Consider the following 15,621-nt stretch of genomic DNA (forward strand, 5'->3'; position numbering starts at 1 on the left):
GCCGAGTTATCCCGGGAAAATCCTATATTTTCCCTAAAAGTTGATTATTGATTATCTGTTCTGAACTGAGGTGTACAAGTATCTACCATACTTATATTGCTAAGCGTAGTTTTCTTTTAAAACCCTGGTTACTCCCAGTGAGGTATATTAGCCTTATTACATAAATAAAACTAAATAAAAGAAAACGTGATGAACTAAGTCCTGAAAGTATTATTAATACCCTCCAGTAATCTATCGGTTATTACTTGGAGGTTAGTTCACTTGATTCATTATTACAAAAGTAAATCCCTGCTATCTAGGTTGTGAGTGTCATGACCATAACTGACTGGATATGACACGTAATGGGGCCGATATCCTTTATGACTTTGTCACCCGTAGACCTGCCGGTCCGACTGTAGCTAGCAGCAAGGTGCGGGATTGTCAGTTCCGTATAGATCTATACACAACAGTCACGCTCTCCCTACAAGAGATTCTGGTCACAAGTGCTAGTCCTACACTCTGATTCTGTTGGAGTGTTACCAAGGACGTGTCTCCAACTTAGACTAACAAATTTACAAGTAATAATACTGAAAATCCTTTTTATGATTTGCATGAATCCTTTATAAAATAATACATTTTACTACATGATTAACAAGTTCGTTACCCTAGTTTTGAAAACTGTTTCTATGAGTTGATTTCTTAATCGTTTGGTAAAAACTGTTTTCCACGTTAAAAGCATACTGAAAATATAATTATCTTAAAAAAAATAATATATTTTGAGCACAAGTTTCCTTGTACTTTTGCTTGTATTCCCCCCTGAAAACATGAAAAACTCGGAAAAACGTAGGGGTATGAACTCACCTCGGGTGATTTGAATGAAGGATCGATACGGAATGCTGGATGTTCAAGTGAAGCCTTGAACAGGATTTGATCCTAATTAAGATGTAATGACACATAAAGGAGTCAAATGAAGGTATTTCCCTACTAGATGTGATGGAGAGCCACTCTAAGAACTTGGGACTACTTGCACTAAGTGCTACGACCTTAAAGGATTGCACGAGAGCGGTGTATGGCCACCTTAAAGGTGTGTGCGGCCGTAAACTCATGTTGGCAAGTGTCTTTGAGGTGTTTCAAGGTCCATACTTGCATCCATGAAGTGTTCTAGGTCCATACTTGGTTGTAGTACAAGTTTAGGGTCTTAGAAATGGGTTTGTGGTCCTAGGATGTATGTGTGTGGTCGCACACAGGAGTGTGCTGCCGCACATAGGAGTGTCCTGCCATACACAAGGGTGTGTGGTCATACACCCTTTAAGTTCTGTGTACAAAATGCTATTTCCAAGGTGTAGCAAGGCTATGGTCATGTCTAACTCGAAGATGGAAGTCCAACTCTCACTTTGGAGGGTAATATGTGGGTGTGCGGCCACACTCACTCAAAGGATGAAGAACATGACGGGACTTGATGATTTAAGGCTTAGATCAAGTGGTTCTTCAAGCACAACAAGTTAAGGGATGGATTACTCACGTTTTTGGAAGCTTTGGAGGGTTTGTGGTTGAAGAAGCTTGAGAGAAATGGTGTTGTGTGCTGCCAAGGTGTTAAAGGAATGAAAGGAAAGGGGTCTACCCTTTATATAGGGGTGGGTGTGTGGCCATGAGGGGTGTGTACGGCCGTACACCCATGTGTGCGGCCGCACACTCCTCCAAAAGGGGTGTATGGCCTGATTATGTTACTATAAGACTTGCTGACTCATTCCTAATCTCGACCTTAGTTGTTCTCAAGCTTAGGACGCTTAAATGAACCCTTAACAGTGCTAGAAGTTAACGGAAACGAGTTTAACTTAGATTAACTGACTAGATGTACCAGGCAGAAGTTTCGGGTTGTCACAGACGAGAGAAACGGATGCAAGTACAAGGATTTTCTGACTTGCAAGCCATCGACTTTCACTGGAAATGAAGATCCGATTGGAGTCATGGATTGGATCTCAGAAATGGAGTTAGCTTTCATGACATGCAGTTGCGGAGGCGAGTTGCAGACCTCCTTTGCCGTACGTCAATTCCGAGGAGGCGTAGTGCGCTGGTGGAACACCCTGGGGAAGACTTTAAGCCCCAATGAGCCCCTGCAGCTGACGTGGGCAGAGTTTTTGGTGCATTTCAAACGTAAGTACTGCTCAGCCCAAAACTTGCTTGAGCTAGAGAACCAGTTCCTGACCCTGAAGAAGGGAAGCATGTCCATTGATGAGTACACCAACAACTTCACAGAGAAGATGGAGTTTGCCTTGTGTCTTGTCCCAGATGAACTAACGAAAATCGACAAGTATGCGAAGGGACTTCCATGGGAGTATGCGATGCCGGTACGTCAGGCACCTACTCTGGAGGCAGCTATCTGGGCTGCCAAATCTGTGAAGGAAATGATCAGGGGAAGAGCCGCCAGCAAGGTTGAGGTTGGCGAGAAGAGAAAATTTGAGGGATCTGCAAGGCCCAACAATAAGAAGAGCAAGTTCAGTTCAAAGAAGTTTAGAGGAGGATGGAATGAAGCGAAATGGTGCGAAAAGTGCAAGAAGAAGCACTTCGGGAAATGTAGCGAGGAAGTGACCTGCTGCAAGTGTGGGAAGGTCGGGAATTACGCCAATGAGTGCACCACCAACAAAAGGGTGTGTTATGGATGTAATCAGGAGGGGCACATTGCGAAGGATTGCCCAAAGAAGAACGAGGCGACAAGGCCTAACATCCCACCGAAGCCGAAGGTGAGAGCCTTCCAGATGACACTCGAGGCTGCGAAGGAGGCAACAGATGTCGCTTCAAGTACCTTTCTTGTAAATGGTTTGCCTGCCAGTATACTGTTTGATTCGGGAGCAAATTACTCCTCTGTATCACATAGATTTGGTGGAAAACTAGCATTCCCTGTAGAAAAACTTGATAATGCCTTAGTTGTGGAAGTTGTTAGTGGCAAATTCATACCTGTTAGTGATCGTATTAAGAACGTCGTCATCGACTTAAACGGAAACGAATTCCGCGAAGAGCTGTTACCCATAGAATTGAACGGTTTCGACATCGTTCTGGGAATGGATTGGCTTAGTGCCAACGATGCTGAGATACTTTGCAGGAAGAAGATAGCAAGGGTAAACCCACCTGGGAAAGAGTCATTTATGGTGTACGGGGACAAACGCAGAATAAACTCTGGAATCATCTCCCTGATGAAAGTCAGAAAATGTTTGTTCAAGGGATGTGCATCATATTTGGCATTTGTGATCGATTCTGAGAAGGAAAAGAAGGAGGTACAGAATATACCAGTGGTATGTGACTATCCGGAAGTCTTTCCCGAAGATCTTCCTAGATTACCGCCTGATAGACAAGTGGAGTTTCGGATAGACTTGTTACAACGAACATCATCGATAGCAAAAGCACCATACCGATTAGCACCTATGGAGATGAAGGAACTTATGACGCAACTTCAGGAGTTGTTGGACAATGGTTTCATTAGACCGAGTTCATCACCCTGGGGAGCTCCGGTGTTATTCGTGAAGAAGAAGGACGGGAGCATGAGGATGTGCATAGATTATAGGGAGATGAACAAGGCAATGGTGAAAAACAAGTACCCATTGCCAAGGATTGATAACCTATTCGATCAAATGCAAGGTTCGAGCTATTTCTCAAAGATCGATCTTAGGTCAGGATATCATCAGCTGAAGGTGAGAGAGCAGGATATTGAGAAGGCTACATTCAGAACTAGATATGGACACTATGAGTTCTTGGTTATGTCGTTTGGACTAACCAATGCTCCAACATCATTCATGGATTTGATGAACAGAGTTTGTAAACCATTCCTCGATAAATATGTGATAGTGTTCATAGATGACATCCTGATTTACTCGAAAAGGCAGGAGGAGCATGGCAGACACTTGCGAGGAGTGTTAGAAGTCCGGAAAAAGGAGAAGTTGTATGCAAAGTTCTCCAAGCGTGACTTTTGGATCCGAAAAGTCCAATTCGTGGGTCACGTGGTTAACCAAGAAGGGATAATGGTTGACCCAGCAAAGATCGAAGCTGTGATGAAATGGGAACGACCGAAGAGTCCCACGGAGATTGAAGCTTTCTAGGATTAGCTGGATATTACCGAAGGTTTATCCAAGGCTTTTCTTCGATAGCTGCTTCACTGAAAGCTTTGACCCATAAAGGAGCTACATATACGAGGAGTGAGAAGCACGATGAAGCATTCGAGAAGCTAAAGAAGAAGTTATGTGAAGCACCGATTCTTTCTCTACCCGATGGAGTTGAAGACTTCGCAGTCTCTAGTGACGCATCTGGAGTCGGGTTGGGTTGTGTTCTGACCCAAAGAGAAAAGGTGATAGCATATGCATCTCGACAATTGAAGGAGTACGAAAAGAACTACCCCACTCATGATCTGGAGTTGGCAGCAGTAGTATTTGCCTTAAAGATATGGAGGCATTACCTCTATGGCACGGAGTGTAAACTTTTCACTGATCATAAGAGTCTCCAGTATCTCTTTAATCAGAAGGAATTGAACATGAGACAATGACGCTGGCTAGAGTTACTCAAGGACTATGACTATGAGATACTTTACCACCCCGGTAAACAAATGTTGTCGCTGATGCTCTCAGTCAGAAAGTAAACCTTGAAAGAAAAAGCCAAGAGCGTTGAGAATAGAAGTTGTCTTGACAATTGTGGAAAGTATCAAGAAAGCTCAAGAAGAAGCTTCAGAGAAGAATGACCAAAAAGAAGAACGTTTGGGTAAAACGTTGGTGTTCGGTACAAACAGTCAAGGACTGAAGGTATTCCAAGAATGGATTTGGGTACCTAAGACGGGAGGAGTAAGAGATCTTTTGATGGAAGAATCTCACAAGACCATGTACTCGATTCATCCCGGTTGCACTAAAATGTATAGGGACCTAAAACCCTACTACTAGTGGCCGATGATGACGCTCGATGTTGCAAAGTATGTGAAGGGTTTTGAGAATTCTAACACTCCTAAGGTGTACATGCAACCCTAAATACCTTGGATCTATGTTTTCTCTATTGTACATGCAAATATGAACTTTCCAAGGTATTACCCTAACTAGCATACAATCTTGTGTACTTGTATAACAAAAGTAGATAGAATACATACCTTTTTGATGTAGCTTGATTCCATGGAGCTCAAGAGCCCAGTGCCTCAAGTGTGACACCTCAAATGGTTCACACAACACCAAAAACAACTTGGAATAACTTGAGAAGAAAGGATACTTAGGTTCACACTTATGAAAATCGATTTGCCTTCTTTTGTGTATCCGTACTAGTGCTTAGCACCCATTTCATGAACCAAAGACCTCTTTATATAGTGTGGAGGATTAGGGTTACAATCATGTAAACCCTAATATCCATGACCTTTCATTTCATAGGATCCATGGGTTAAACACTCCATGGACTATCCATGAAAGCTTAGCCCAACCTAAATGAACTTGGCCCACCACACACACACACACACACACACACACACACATATATATATATATATATATATATATATATATATATATATATATATATATATATATAAGAGTCCATATTTAATTAGTTCCTTTTTTATCACTAAATTAATTCTTGATCAATACTAATTGTAAACATTAACATTTGTCAAAATGTTAAACACTGTAGATAAGAGCACATCACACTACAGACACTACAATGCATTTACACTGTAGCCTGTAGACTTAGTTCCACTTTCTCCCGTACTCCCTGTTCCCCGACTCACGCTCTCTCTATCTAAAGAAATTCATCAGTTCGCTTGAAAATGCCTTCTCCTGTACTCTCTCTTCCCCACCATCCCTTCAAAACTTCTCACACGCTTCGTGAAAAATCTATCGGTTCTCAATCGAAGAACCTTGATCGTCACCTCCACCACCAACATTGACGCGGTGGGTCTAGCGGTTACAGGCATCGGGAGTCATCAGATCAAGCGGGTAACTAAGCCCAAGGTCTTCAAATGTTCGTGAACAAGAACAAAACCCGGCTAATGAGTAACGTCTCTCTCTCTCTCTCTCTCGCTTAGGGTTTTGGGTAAAGAAATGAAATTTGGCTGTCATAGTCTTGATAAAAAGCTTGAATCTTATATTACATGATTGTTCTTTTGTTCTTTCTGATCCACGTACCTAACAAGGAACAAAACTAAATTTTCTTTTGTTCTTTGAGACCCACACAGGTAAAAATCCCTTAATTTTTTTAAATCAATGTTAAAAGTAGGTTTGCTAATCTGTGTTGTTTTTCATTTTTGATTTTTGAGCTTGGATCTGGATGAAGATTAACAAGATCGGGAAAGAAGGGTTTTTCGATTTGGAGCAGGTAACAAGCAATTTCTTTTTCCAGATCTTTCAGTGAAATCTTGAAATGAAATCGTTTTCTGCATCCTCGATTTCGTCTCTTTTTTCATCATTGATTTTGGTTTTTGTTTAGGGATTTATAGCATATCTGGAAACCGTATTATTTCAGGTGAAAACATGTATATTTTAATGTAAACCATAACATGTTCAACTATATTTTCATCAGTGTTCAACCCTCCCCATACAATAGACGTAATGTGTTGCATAGTCCATTCATTGTTATATCTCTTGCTTGACATGCGACATGTGGATCTTTATGTTAGAACTTAGAACTCATTTATAGTGTACTCAAATTATATTAAGTCTAGAAACTCTGAGGGTTTGGATTCAATAAATACTAAATAGTACTCTTAATTTCAGAATATAAGCCAGTAAGAAGATTGTGCAATTATATAACTCAGTTGTTCAAATTAATAACGACAAGATGATCCATTTAATGAAATTTACATGTTAAAGCACAATGTCTGTAGCTAATGGTGACTTCCAATTTGTGAGTAGAAGAAGCAGAAAAATGACTACCCAGGTTAGAAAACATACAACTTTTAAAGAATGAGGTACGATTGATCAAGGTTCTGATAAAAAAAATTAACGTTTCAGGCCATAGTGGTTCGATCCTAACGAAATTGAAGGTGTATAGGAGCTAGAACAAGATCTGCTTCATTTGAACTCCATGTTTCAATCGTTTGCCATCTCCATCTCAAAAAAAAATCTCTTTTGATTTTGTTTCTATGATTTGATATAGGTTGCACGTGGAGGGTCTTCTCTGGGATACCAGTTTATTGACGGTAAGAACAGATATTATTGTAAAATATGATAATCAAGTATTTATTTGCCATGGGTTTGTTTGGATTATATGTGTGGTCCAAAGAAAAGTTAGCAGATTTCGAAATTAAGAATTGTAATATATGTTTGTTCCTAATTTCTCATAATGACAGTTACCATGCCTATAATTTCTTTGGTTTGATTTTATGTTTTTCTATCTGCAACAGAGACAAGGTTAGTTTCATTTTTTTTCTTAATTTTCTATCTACATATTTTCAGGTTTCGTCCCGTTAGTAGACTATTGGTGGATGTGAAGGCGGGCAAGGTTCAATTTCATGTTTTTTTTCTTAGTTTTCAATTTATTATCTTTGGCATTATAGCGAATGAGTAGGGCCATAACCATATGGTTCTCATTTCCTAGATTATCAATCATATATTCATACCGGTCCCGATGTTCACCCCTATTTAGGAGAAGGATTATATTTTCTAAGAGAGTTTTGCATTGATAAGGAAGTTCAACTAATTTATTGTGAAAGTTCGTTTGTTGATATTTTTATAAAGATACTCAAGCTTGATCAGTATGATAAGTGTGAATTACTTGGTCTTTTAGAAGTCCCCGTCTTTCCTAGCTGGAATAAATTGCATATCTTTTCAATTTTTCTGTTTTGTAAACAAGTCCTACAGTGAGTATATCCTAATCTATACCCTTTTTGAATTTTTGTTTTTGATGAAATGAAATTGTCCCCTGGTGTGGAGCATGGTCTTGGGCATCTAACGCTAACTAAGATGCAAGTAGTCACGCCAACAGGTATGACGGTGGTTTGTTTTTCAATGAAGTTTTTATATTATGGAAATTGAAAGTTTGTTTTTCAATGGATTGTTTATATTGCGGAAAATGAAAGTGAGTATATTCTGACGCATGCCCATGTTAATATTTGTTGCAGGATCCGTATATAGTGGAGGTGACTTCTACAAAAACATTGCGATGTCTTTATTGTTTGGAAAGCACTTTCTTTGTAACATACTAATAACTCCATAACCAGCTTATCAATGTAAAACATGGATGTCATAAACTGCTGTAAATTGCAATGACCTAAATATTATATTATTCTTTCCCCAAATAAAATAGTTACATCCAATTACAGTAAATGCTCAATCAAACCAACCTGCTGTCATAATGTCTTTTGGTTATAATAAAACAATAATATCTTAATAGGTTTGAATTTAAAAAGTCTAATGCTATAATCATCGGGAGTTTCTAAGTCCAATGCCTAAATAGGAAAACAGAAATGCATTGCATAAATATGCTAGATTTTCAAATTCTATTGTCATAATAAGAAAAAAAATGGAATTAATAAATCAAAATAACTTATTGTATCACAAACTTTATTGCTTTAAGTCCCGCAGCAACGCACGGCTTAAAAACCTCGTTAAATAATATGATTTCATATTAAAATATTAGAACTTATAATATATTAATATAAATCACTAGTATCCTTTTTCTCATTTTGTCTATCCAATTGTTCCGATGCCATGCAACCCAAATGGACCATGCCAATACGGGTCGAATACATACCAATAATAGTTTGGGCTTAAACATCTAATCTAACAGTCTCCCACTTGGATAAGTCAAAAACTATTATTGTGTATGACTCCAAAACCTTACTGGCAATCGTAGCTCTTAAAGCCGCTGCCAAACTCTGACCTAGTCAAATGACTTGTCCATTGGATAAGGGATCATATATTCCTCCATTCTAGATATCATATGGACTGAGACATGGATTATAATCATTCTCTCTGTCCATTTGTTGTTTCCCGATTTCCGATTTATGATCACTGGCTGATTGAACAGATCAAATCAGTCCTGGCTTGGCCAAGCACTTACATGTGTCATCACTAAATCATCGAGGGGCCCATAGATATCGCTTTTATCCCTTTAAGGGTAAAAGGAATGGATAAACTTCGACTCATATGGCTTGTTCTACTACTTGTTGAATCATACACAAAGGCACGTTTTATAACATCGAGTTACCAATGCGTTTTCGTGCAATCAATGTATAACCAACTCATTGTAACAACTCATATCTCTAGGTTTGAAGAATATAAGATATTATCATCTCACGATCACTCGTGATATAATCTATGAAGTGATTCAAATGAGCGTGGGTTGAATCTAATACTCAGAACTTATGAGTACTCATGAATGTTGTAGTAACTTTTGCTATGTCCAACACCTTAGACATCTACAAGCCAACTTCATGACAGTCTTGCCTTAATACCTACATCCAACGTATTATCGATTGTGGATTGTTTGAATAACTTAGTCAAACAGGAAGAATGACCCAGTTATTCTGGAAGTCAAAACATGCAAAAGTGAAACACAATAATAATACTAATCCAATATGGCCCCAAGCACCTTTGAGAGTAAATAGAACACCTTTTATTTAAACACCATTTTGATTACTCATTATTCATTGTTTCGAATAATCAACTTTATACTTGAATCAAAACAATAGTCATGCCATGCTTTAAGCATGCATACTATGTTTGTCCAAATAGTAGTGATGTCATACACCAAGTATGCACACTATGTTTGTCTATGATCTTTACTTCGTGAAATAGATCGATTGAACATAATTCCAATGATTCTCATTTCACAATCCCAAACCCTTCTTCGTAAATACAAGAATTCCAAATTCCTACTATTTGCCGAAATCTGTTAGATTTTAAACTTATATGCACTTATCCTCTAGTAATGATTATGCACAAAGTCACAAAGACTTGTCAACAGTCATTACAGAGTATTCCAATGGAGATCTGTTGGATCACAGGCCCTCTCTACTGCTATATGTCTGCACACAAACAAAATAGAGAAATATATGAAGAAAAAGTATCTGCAAAAGTTGCTCCTGCTATTCCTCATGCAAATAAAAAACTCGACTACAAGACTATAAATACCAAAAGATACCTAGAAACTAGGACCACTACTACTATCTATTCGGTAACAAACCATGCACTATTTGACTCCTAAACTTACTGCAAGACTAAATCAAATACTCTAAACAGATAAGACTAAAATGCCCCTAAATAAAACATGTGGCTTTGACTTGGTTTGGATTAACACCAACATTCTCCCCTTGATCCAAACCATTTCTGCCAAACTTCTTTCTTTCTCTCGATCTCTTTCTCAGGTAAACGTACTGTCGGTCTCGTTTACCTCTTCGGTCTTCGGTTTTCGGTGGTCTTCGGTCTAGGTGCCACCCGGTCTTGAAGCTTCTCATTCGGTCTTGCTTATTTCTTTCTTCCTCGATCAAAACAGATCGCTCTTGCTGCTTTCTTTCTTTCTTGTCTGCTACTTGCTACAGACTAAATGCTTGCTATCATTCTTTTCTTTCTTGCAACCGGCCCTCTCCTGCTTGTTAATCACTTGCTGTTTGCTTCTTCTTTCTTACCTGCTAACAAACAACAAACTTGCTGCATCTTTCTTCTAATTAACAAGCATGATCTGCCTTGCTGCTTATCTTTCATTCTTGCTCTCTTTGTCTTCTCTTGCTGAGAACCCTTCTGCTTTCTTCATCTTTATCTTTCTCAGGTAAGCAACAAGCCTCTTCTTTCTTCTTTCTCCTTTCTACTTTCTTCTTTCTTCATGTTTTTCTTTCTTTCTTTCTTTCTTTCTTCTTTCTTTCTTTCTTTCTTCTTTCTTTCTAGCAATCTTCGCTGCTGTAGCAGCCAATCTTCAATTCTTCATGTGATTAACATGAAATCACCCCACCGTCCTCTTCTTTCCTTCTCAGCCCTGCAGCCAAGGGCTGCTCCTCCTCTCTTGCCACTGACTCTCAAACCGGCAGACACTGTCTTCAACCTTCTTCACCCTTCTTTGATACCAATTGTTGGAACACAGGACCTATCTACTGCTATATGTCTGCACACAAACAAAATAGAGAAATATATGAAGAAAAAGTATCTGCAAAAGTTGCTCCTGCTATTCTTCATGCAAATAAAAAACTCGACTACAAGACTATAAATACCAAAAGATACCTAGAAACTAGGACCACTACTACTATCTATTCGGTAACAAACCATGCACTATTTGACTCCTAAACTTACTGCAAGACTAAATCAAATACGCTAAACAGATAAGACTAAAATGCCCCTAAATAAAACATGTGGCTTTGGCTTGGTTTGGATTAACACCAACAAGATCAACTCCATGGAAACAAATTCTCATATTCAAAGTACATTGCTTTGAACATCCTTCTTGCATTAAGTTTTCTAATCTTACACAGATTGAATAACTTCCTCCTATGGAGACATTTCCATATTCCAATTTTGACTATCACTTCTGAACAAGAGTTGCCTCTTTTCAGAATATGTCAATATGGTCCTTCCAGAATTAACACTATATTTCCAACTGTCCCTGAGCAACCAATCTTTGGTAAACCTTAGATTGTCCTTGACAATTGCTTAATCATTTTAGTCATATCCAATTCTAGACCTTTTCCCCTCTTAATTCCCCAGGCATTTGGAATATTTTGTTACAATATTTTTTATTTTCCAAGTTTTCATAATTCGACTATGAAGAGGGATGTCGTAATCATAATAGAATTTTGAGAACGCAATATATATATAATTTCCTTAAGTTGAACCATTCCAACATAAAATTCATATATATATCCTTGACTAAAGATGCTTAAAGTCTCAATCTAAGCCGTAATCATAATAGAATTTTGAGAACGCAATATATAGAATTTCCTTAAGTTGAACCATTCCAACATAAAATTCATATATAGAATTTCCTCAATCTAAGCTTTTAGAATTGAAATGAAGTATATCCTCTCCCTAATTATAGCAAAACAACTTTTTCAACCCCTGCAACTACACGAATTGAAACTTTTGTTTTCTATAATTAACATTGCTAACTTGCAATGCTTATCATAATTATCATGCTCCCACTAACATGACGATTATTAGCATAACACTTATGCTCCCACTAGCTTTGACATGTATCCTGAAAACAACTGGACTTCTAGAAGTCAATACTTTATTGAATTTCTTACCAAAGTTCAGATTTCTGGTATCAGATTGCTTTGATAAGACTTTATCAAAATCATACACCTTATCTTAGATAGCTCACAGGTGTGTCTAAACAATTTCAAAACTTGAAAAGGGATGCCGTAATCATAGTCTCAATTGTTTAGACCTTTGCCATTTCTCATAAGTCCATCTTAGTGTGTCGGTTAACCACGCACGCTCCATTAACGACTTTGAGAATGCAAAGATCACAATTGCTATCTACTTAAAATCTACTTAGTGAAAGTGTTTCCTCACCATCATCTTCATGAATCGGAGAGAAACCTTATGAAACTTAGATTTTATGGTGTATGTGTTCTTATCCACGTGAATTTGTCAAAACCATAATCACAAGACTAGGTTAGTGACAAATCCTAACTCATATGGACTGAACTTGTGCAATCTTAACTTCTTGCCACTTGGCAGCACAAGGCCTACCACTGCTTCCAAGTAGTTATGCAAACAACTGAGAACATGTAGAACTCAAATGCATAGCCAATTTTAACTGGAATGGGCATAGAAATAAGAATATGTCAACACGATAGGTAATAAACCTCTAGTCGTGTGCTAGTGATGAAATACATGTTTTATTCTTGATTAGTTCTTGAAACTATTTCAGGATCTTTTAGACTCCCACTGTCCTCTTGACATATAGGACTCTCTTGCCAAATATTTAAGAGATAGTGTGGATTCTAATCAAGACAAACACTTCACCCAATTGGCCTTAGTTGGTCTTTTTTTTATTCAAAACAACACAACTTACCGACTTCAAATGTACAAGGATAGAAACATTTTTATTCTTACATTTGACAAGTGTTATAAACCTTCTTTAAGACGTGTCACTCAAATTACAATCTCGGAGTATGACTCTAAGAATTGTTTTGGAATGAAGTATGAATCATCTTCTTGATTTAACCACTTCAACAATTCATGACTCCTCTTCTTAGCCATCAGAATGCATTTAGAGGATGAATTGTGATAAGGTCTCATAATCATTAAGATGATCATAAAACATGATACTTAAAGTGCTCTCCCATCTTTTCAGATTTGAGAAACTTTTATCCTTCTGCCAAATTTGATTCTTCTCATTCGCTCTGCCATACATTGAAACTTTTCCAATGTCTTAGACTTATACTTAAGCATGTAAGTATAACCATATTTACTAAAACATAAATTTTAGTAAATCATGACGAATAGTCTTATTGATCTTTTGTGGCGGACTTTAACTAGTGCACAAGAATGTGTACTCGATCCCTTAGTCTTTCACTTGAATCACATATACATGTGAACAAGGAATTAGTCTTAATTTGCCAAAGATGAAAATTCTCATTCATCATACTATAGAACTTGCATGATTCCAAGTTTCGGTCCAATTGAAAGTTGGGTGATGAGAATCTTTCCTTATTTGGTAAATTTAGACACTACCACAAACGAGAGAATCAAATTCATATTTCCAATATTGCTAGAAACATACAAACATCAAGTTTTCATAAATGCCATTGCAAGGAAATATAAAATAAAGTAAAACACAATTTTATTTATTTATAGAATGCGGAAAACTTTTCCTTACAATTACAACTTGAAATGAAAACTATGCTAATACATGTTTCCTAGCGATCTATCATAACTCCTAAGTAGTAGCTCAAAGATCCGATCTTCAACCATGCGATAGAAATCCATCTTCGCGATCAGAGTCAACATACTCTTTCTTTAAGTTTCCTTCCCTTTGCTTGATCCTGCCAAACATCAAAAATGTAACCGAGTCACATTTTGTATTAAGAATCATCAACTAGGAACTTAACAGAGTTAGATAGTGGACTTACCTGAAGCAGAGTTAAAATTTTTTATTCTTCTTTCTTTCAGATCCTTCAGGTAGCTAGGGTAGCTTCGCTTCCAATGACCCTTTTCTTCACAATGAAAACATATAGACTCTTCGGGAATGGTACAAAAGGTTATCCCAGACTTAGACTTTCTCTTTACCTTCCGGTCAACCGGGTTGACCAAGGCCGATCCCTTTCCATTGGGAAGAGAAAGCTTTTCTGGACTTCCAATGTTACCATTGTCCATGTCCATGGAAGTTTGAGAAATACACCTTCTACCCATATTTGCTTGACTATTGCGCCAAATCATTGTTGATTCAGCAGCAATAAGCAAATAAGAAAGATCTATTAGGGTCATGTCGTGATCTGTCACATAGTAGTCTTTAATAAACTTACTATATGACTCAGGAAGTGACTGAAGAACCCAGTACATAGCCAACTTCCTTGGGACAACGACACCCAACATTCTCAACCTGTCAATGTGTGACTTCATTCCTAAGACATGAGTGCACACATGTCTTCCATCTTTATGTTTCATTGTGAGCAAGGCTTGAGTGATCTTGAACTTTTGAAGTCTTTGAGCTTGTGGGTCAAGGAGAATAATTGGAGGAGGAGGAGGAAGAGAAGTATGATTTCCATGAGCCAAACTTGGGAAGTCATCTTCATTAGGAAAGCTTGTTCCATAAGATTTGGGAAGATCATTGTTGTCTAAACCAGACATCTACAATGGGAGATATTCAAGTAAGTTGATTTAAGTCCTTAATAGAACACCCAACATGAAATATTAAGGCTAGGACCCAACAAACTATTTTATAACTTGGAAGAGGGATGCCGTAATCCAAGCTATAAAATATTTGAAGGTAGGTGAATGACGATTCACCAATTTCCACCATGAAAAACGAAATGTATTATTAGGTTTTAATTGGTTTTTGGAAACTCCTAGATTCTTTTGAGATTCATTGAACTTTTCAATGACATGTTTCAATCTCGATTGTGCCCTCTCAAGTTTGTGACTGGGATGCCAAGGATCACAAACAAGGTGTGAATAACCATGCAAATATACTTGGTACCCTTAATATTTATCACTTAATCGATGTGCCGGTTAACCACACACGCTCCATCGATCCTGTGCTAAACATTAAGTTACCCTTTGCCTACATTGTTAAATACAAGTTAGTGTGCCGGTTAACCACACACGCTCCACTAACGACTTAAGCAAAGTGCAAAGTGTAATTTCATGGATTAGCACCAAATTCACATTTTCCTAAAGTAACTAAGATTGGGAATTTATAAGAGGTTTAGTTACTTTATATTTATCATTATACTTATAATGAAGGGAGAATGATAGTCCTTGTCCTACCCGTTCGGCTAACGACCCTCTACCAGTTAAGGAAGCGGTGGGTGAGAGTGGACACCCATTAAACTGGCATTTTATAGGCAGTAACCTTATACCCCCCTTATAGTCCGGCTTCGTGAATGAGGCCTACTAATGGTAAAACGACTTGTTCTTATACATATATATATATATATATATATATATATATATATATATATATATATATATATATTATTAACTTATAATACTATAAAGTATAAGAGTTGAATTTTAACTTTTAAAATTC

General features: G+C 37.7%; 1 long non-coding RNA gene across 1 annotated transcript; it reads left to right on the forward strand.

Moving 5' to 3' along the window:
• The first annotated feature begins 5,725 nt into the window (after window positions 1–5,725).
• Window positions 5,726–8,217, forward strand: LOC145133846 (uncharacterized). Its single transcript, XR_013718785.1, has 4 exons — window positions 5,726–6,309; window positions 6,818–6,870; window positions 6,945–7,132; window positions 7,389–8,217. It is a non-coding gene; the product is annotated as an uncharacterized LOC145133846 (long non-coding RNA).
• Window positions 8,218–15,621: the final 7,404 nt, after the last annotated feature.

The sequence above is a fragment of the Lactuca virosa genome, chromosome 8, assembly GCF_052849685.1.
Source record: "Lactuca virosa cultivar CGN04683 chromosome 8, Lactuca_virosa_CGN04683_v6, whole genome shotgun sequence".
In the NCBI taxonomy this organism is placed as follows: Eukaryota; Viridiplantae; Streptophyta; class Magnoliopsida; order Asterales; family Asteraceae; genus Lactuca; species Lactuca virosa.